This window comes from Macadamia integrifolia, unplaced genomic scaffold, assembly GCF_013358625.1.
Source record: "Macadamia integrifolia cultivar HAES 741 unplaced genomic scaffold, SCU_Mint_v3 scaffold538, whole genome shotgun sequence".
NCBI lineage: Eukaryota > Viridiplantae > Streptophyta > Magnoliopsida > Proteales > Proteaceae > Macadamia > Macadamia integrifolia.
The window spans coordinates 46,164-51,769 of record NW_024870479.1 but is presented as its reverse complement, the minus strand read 5'-3'; positions in this window follow the sequence as shown (position 1 = coordinate 51,769).

The following is a 5,606-nucleotide window of genomic DNA, read 5'->3' as shown; positions in this document are numbered from 1 at the left end:
ATTGGATATGGTAGAGTACGAGATGGGATGAATTACTTGAATCCCGAACTCACTTTTCCACCTCCGGTTTTAGCTCACACTCATTCGAGAAGATAATGCCTTGACCCATTCGCATTAATGGAATTGTCGTTTGGGACACCCTTCATTTTGTGTTTAGTGCTTATGTATAACGCATACTATATATAACTATTTTTAACTATTTTTTTATGCAAAAGTGTATAAGAAAGTGTTTCCTATCCATTTACATGTGTATCTTTAGCGTATCTTAGTATATCTCCAATACGATACGATACTCTCTTATACGTATCTTAATTTTGGCCGACTGATATCGATACTGATACTTTAATCCTTGAGTGTAACATAAAAGATAAGGGATCATATGACCACTAAAAACTGACCCAAACTACTGAACCAAACCACAAGTAAAACCAGAATGAAAAGAATCTGAAACTAAAAAACCCTAGTTATTGGATGTCCTTTATGGCCTCAGTCAACCAGTATCATCCGAAAAATGTCTCCAAACTGTAAATCAAGTCAAGGTACAGTTCTAGATATCCCCATAAAAATTGAGGACATCCAGTTTTGCTGCTTTTTCAGCTCCATAATCATCATAGAGACCAGTTCCATATGATGGTGGTGGTGGTATTGTTGGTGTATGACATTGTGGTGGTGGTAGATCATGTGGGATCGAGTTAGAAGAATCCTCATATTGTATAGGACTCTTTCCTCCCCATATTGTCTAGGACCCTTTCCTCTATCTGAAGCCACTGTGTGATCAATAGAAGCTTGCATGGTTGTCATTATAGTATGAAGGAAACTGATAGCCGTGGTGAGGGTATCGACACGTTTAATTGGGAGGGGTCTACTTCTTAGGGGGGGAATGGCTTAGGCAACTATTGCTAGTGAAAAGTTCTGGGATAATCTCAAGAAGGCGATGAGGATATTAGACTCGATCATCAGCATCTTGAGGTTGGTCGAATCACAGAAGAAACCCACCTTACCAATCATATGGGAAGCAATAGAAATGATGAAGATGGAGGTGGAGGCAGTGTACAAAAAGGGTAACAAGAAGTTCCTTGCAATAATCAAAGACCTAGGGAGAGACAACTCATGCATCCTCTCCATAAGGCTGGTTAGTTTAACTTTATTCACCTTACTTGAACTTGTAAATTTTGACCTTTACTTGCTTACTCCTTATTTTGTATTATTTCTCTTCAGTATACTATCTAAATCCAAAGTACCAATACAAGCATAGGCTTGCGTTGAGAACTGATCTCATAGATGCAGTTCACGCCATGGTGGAGAATGTTGAGGCAAATCCAACAACAAAAAATATTATCAATACAAAGGTGAGTGTGGTAGTTAATAGATGATGCAATTATTAACTTAGGATATTAACGCTAAGTTGCTAACATTGGTACCAAACACTTGAACGAATACAAATGAAAGCCTTCAGGGATGGTACTGGGAGTTTTGACCGGGCAACAACTGTTGCAGGTCGAGAAGGCACTGTTGCTGGCTGGTCCAATGACCTTATTCTTTTCGTTCATATTTAGATATGCACCATCACAGTGTCATGTAACAGTCTTCTATGATTTTATGCAGTTGAACAATGGGTGCAATATGGAAGAGACTCACCTAGCGTGTCCAATGTAGCAATTAAAGTGTTATCCCAAACATGTTCTGCCACTGGGTGCAAGACCAATTAGAGTACTTTCCACCTCATACACTCCAAGAAAGTGAAAAGACGCAACCGATTGGGTATTGTGCGGCTGTCGGACCTGGTGTATGTGTATCATAATATGAGATTAAAAGAAGAGCACATACACCTTGGCATGGAGAATGATACTAGCCCAAAATTGAGCTTGCCGATATCTTCAAATGGATGACGATAATAAAGATTCCCTTTATGAGTGGGTTAGAGATCAATGGTGAGCCACTTTTAGATGAGTCTGGTGGTTGGCCTAGTAGTCATATTGCTTCACAAATGGATGTTGACGTCAATGAATATATGTCAAAAGAGGACAAAGTTCACTCAGAGACACCACGTCCATTTGAGTCCCACCCTGGTGCTGGAAATGATGAAGAAGAGCATTGGTCACCTTCATCGTCTTCCACTCGACCCCTGACCTAACCCAAGTCTATGATTGGTGGTGGTGGTGGTGGTGGTGGTGATGATGGGGGTATGATGACAATGATAGATTAGTAGCCCTACAAGAGGAGGATAGGATGCATTAGGACCCGGTGCCACAACCATCACTGATCAGATTCACAAGGGAGACTGAGTTCACCCATGCCGCGCAAGATGAACATCACAGTTCACAACAATGGAGAGGCTATAATCGAGGACCACATCGTAGGTTCAAACTTGAAGATGAGGCAGTTGGGATGGGGCAAGGCATGAATATATCCAGCTTGTTCGGCACAATGGAAACCATGAGTTTGGGAGAGAGTAGTGCACCAGAATCCATTGGCTAAAGCCCTAGTCTAGTACATGATGGAGATAGTGGCTTTGAGAGTGTCGGATTAGTTGCATCGCATTATGAGTATCCATTATATGACGTATAAATCACTGGACCATCTTTCAAGAGCACCGGTTCATTTGGATATGGTGGATCTTCTACTTCATTTGGACATGTGGGTAGCTCAGGCGGTGGGTCATCTTTCGTTGATAGCCTCTTCGAGTATCCATGCCACCTTCACACCCTATCAGTTTGAGTGAGCCATTCCCTAGGTTGTGATACCTAGGAGATGCTGATGATGAGTCTTACAGATGGCTAGTGATGGACTTGCAAAATAATTGTGCCCAAAACATGTCATGGGACTCATATATGGTGCATTTGGAGAAGCGACTATGATATCTGTAGTGGTATGCAGCCCGTGTATTGGAACCGCCTAGACACTGTGCCTGGACTTGAGTGGTGAGAGATAAAATCTCAATCATGTAACATTATTATTTGTTTTGCATCCTCTATATTATGATTTTTTTTTTTACTTATGTATTTTACATTTTTAGTTAGCAACTTATATATGTAGTACAAATTTAGTCAACGCATACAAGCAAACTTGGATCAACACCATAAATATTACTCTTTTTTTTTTAATGAAACTAATTCTTTGAATATTTTAGAAATGTCAAAAATTGGACATACACAAAAAATCAGATTAAAGAAAACATAGTTTCGAGGGTCAAAACCAAGGTTTCCACCATTGCAGGCAAAATTATCAGGTTTCCACGAAATTTTGGTCTCAACCAGCATCGAAACCTGAAATTTTGAACCTAGGTACCTACATGTTTTCCTCTTAGGAGGCAGAAAACCAACATTTTAGTTGATGAACTCTAGAAAGATTTTTTTAGTTCGTGGGTCCATTCTAAACTGTTGTTTCTGGATACTTGCTTTTTTATTCCACATTACAACTATAAATACAGGATGATTACAAAGTGATCACCTCTCTCCCTACCTCCCTCCACATAAAATGACTTAGTCGAACTCTTCCGTTTTCCCCAATCATAACACTAGGTTACAGGATTAAACCCTACTTCAAACTAACTGTGCTAAAAGAAAAGATACCATCCATGTGAAAACAAAAAATAAAAAAAGGGTGATGAGATATATTTGAAAGGTTTAAAAATAAAAGTAAAGTAAAATAAAGATACTTACTAGGCGAGGTCCCATCGAATCCATAAAGCTCGTTCAAGATGTTGGCTAGCCAATAAGAGGAGGTCCATCTCCTCCAATAACAGGGAAATCAGTGTTCTGGATCAGGAACTGCACAAAATTTGAGAGCTACTTACGTCTTTTTTGTCACACATAGGAAGGAACAATGGACTGCTCATAAGGGTTTCAGTAAACTGTCGGGAAGAATCCAACCAGTGTGAATCCCAAGAATAAGAGAGACGATTGATAGATGCAAAAGGTGGAAGTCGAGACCCTAGAGTGGCCGATTCGTCATCGCCTCCACCAGCTCTGTCGCTACAATTCAAACCAGGGTGCCCTAAGAGGATCATCGGAGCAGCGGAAGAAGGGTTTGAAGAGCCGGTCCCACTGGTCGTAGCCGTAGATGGGTCTTAAAAATCCCGGTCAAAATCCTTCCCTTGTTTATAGAGATTCTTCGACTGCTGTTTGAAAATCAATGGTCGGAAATGGTCGGTCGGGTCAATTTGGGCCGGGTTCCCAAATAATCCATCTGAAGTCTCAAATTGAAAAACCATATTTGCTCTTATAAAAAAATTTATAGAAAAAATAAATAAATAAATAAATAATAAAAGAAAAATATTGGCCTGGCTAGGAATTGGGTCCCACTGACGAAAATGAAGTAATTTCTATGACGGTTGGGTCAACTCTGGTTTAGACGAGCACGACCATTCTCAAACCTATAAATTGCCCGTAACTCAACGACCAGATTTGGGGTCTAGATTCTCTAGTCTCTAGTCTCTACTCACCTGGGTACCTCCCCACATGATTAGTTATATATAATTGTGTCAGTTAGGATAAAGATCGTATTTCATTGGTAACTATACTTCCCCACATGGGTAGAGAATCCAGATTCCTAGATAAGGGTGCCAATCAGTTCAATCTAGTTTTTTTATTAGCTCGGATTCGTAATGCAAAATGAACAAATCAAAATCCAACCCAAATTGAATACTTTCCATTATTTCAAATCAGTTTGATTTGTATGCGAAGCCAAGTTTAAAATGTGATTGTCTTTTCGATTGACTTTAGAGATGGATTTGGGAGATTCGATCGTTAGATCTCGACGATCCACGTATCACTGAAATTCATTTGAGATAAACATCATTGTAGAGATCAACAAAATGTTTGGTTAGGAACGCAACTTCATCTGAGTCCTAGTGTAGGCAAAGCCTGCACAAATCAGGGTTTGATTGATGAGTGGTCAAATGATGTTTGATTTGCACAAAATTTTAGAAAATCACTTGTTATGATGGGAATATGCTATCTTTTGAATTTTGGGTCATTATGACAATGTTTAAACCTCCAAGCCAATAAGTGGTAAAATGTTGATTTATGGTAGAAATACATCTTAGATATAACCTTGGGTTCAAAACATTGGCAAATGTTGTGGAAAATAGGGCGACAAAATTTAGTATCTACATATATACACGTTATTTTCCTTAAATATCTAAATGATCGACTTTCGCAATTTTTTTTCGGGTGTCCTAACAAGGGTGTCATACCTTTGGCCCGACTAATTCCCTAGATGCACGTATATTCCTCGCACATATAAGTTGGATAAGTACTAGCTCCTATGAAAACCAAAGAAACTATGAGGCTAGTAGCCTCGAGAGTGTAAGGGGAGTCGAACTCAGAACATATATCGATTTGGGCACGCTCCCTTGACAACTGAGCTACACTCTCTATTTTTCCCTAAAAATAGTACCAACATCAACGCCTACCATCAATACAATCCTAAAATTCCCAATATATCATTGCCATAGTTTTGAGAGACTTTGAATAAAAATGATTGATAGACTGAGAGAGACTTTTGGGTGCTTATTTTTGGTAAGTGGATTTAATGCTCTGTATGGAATAAATTTTATAAATCTTATTAAAACTATTGCCATTTATATTAGACAATACTCCCCC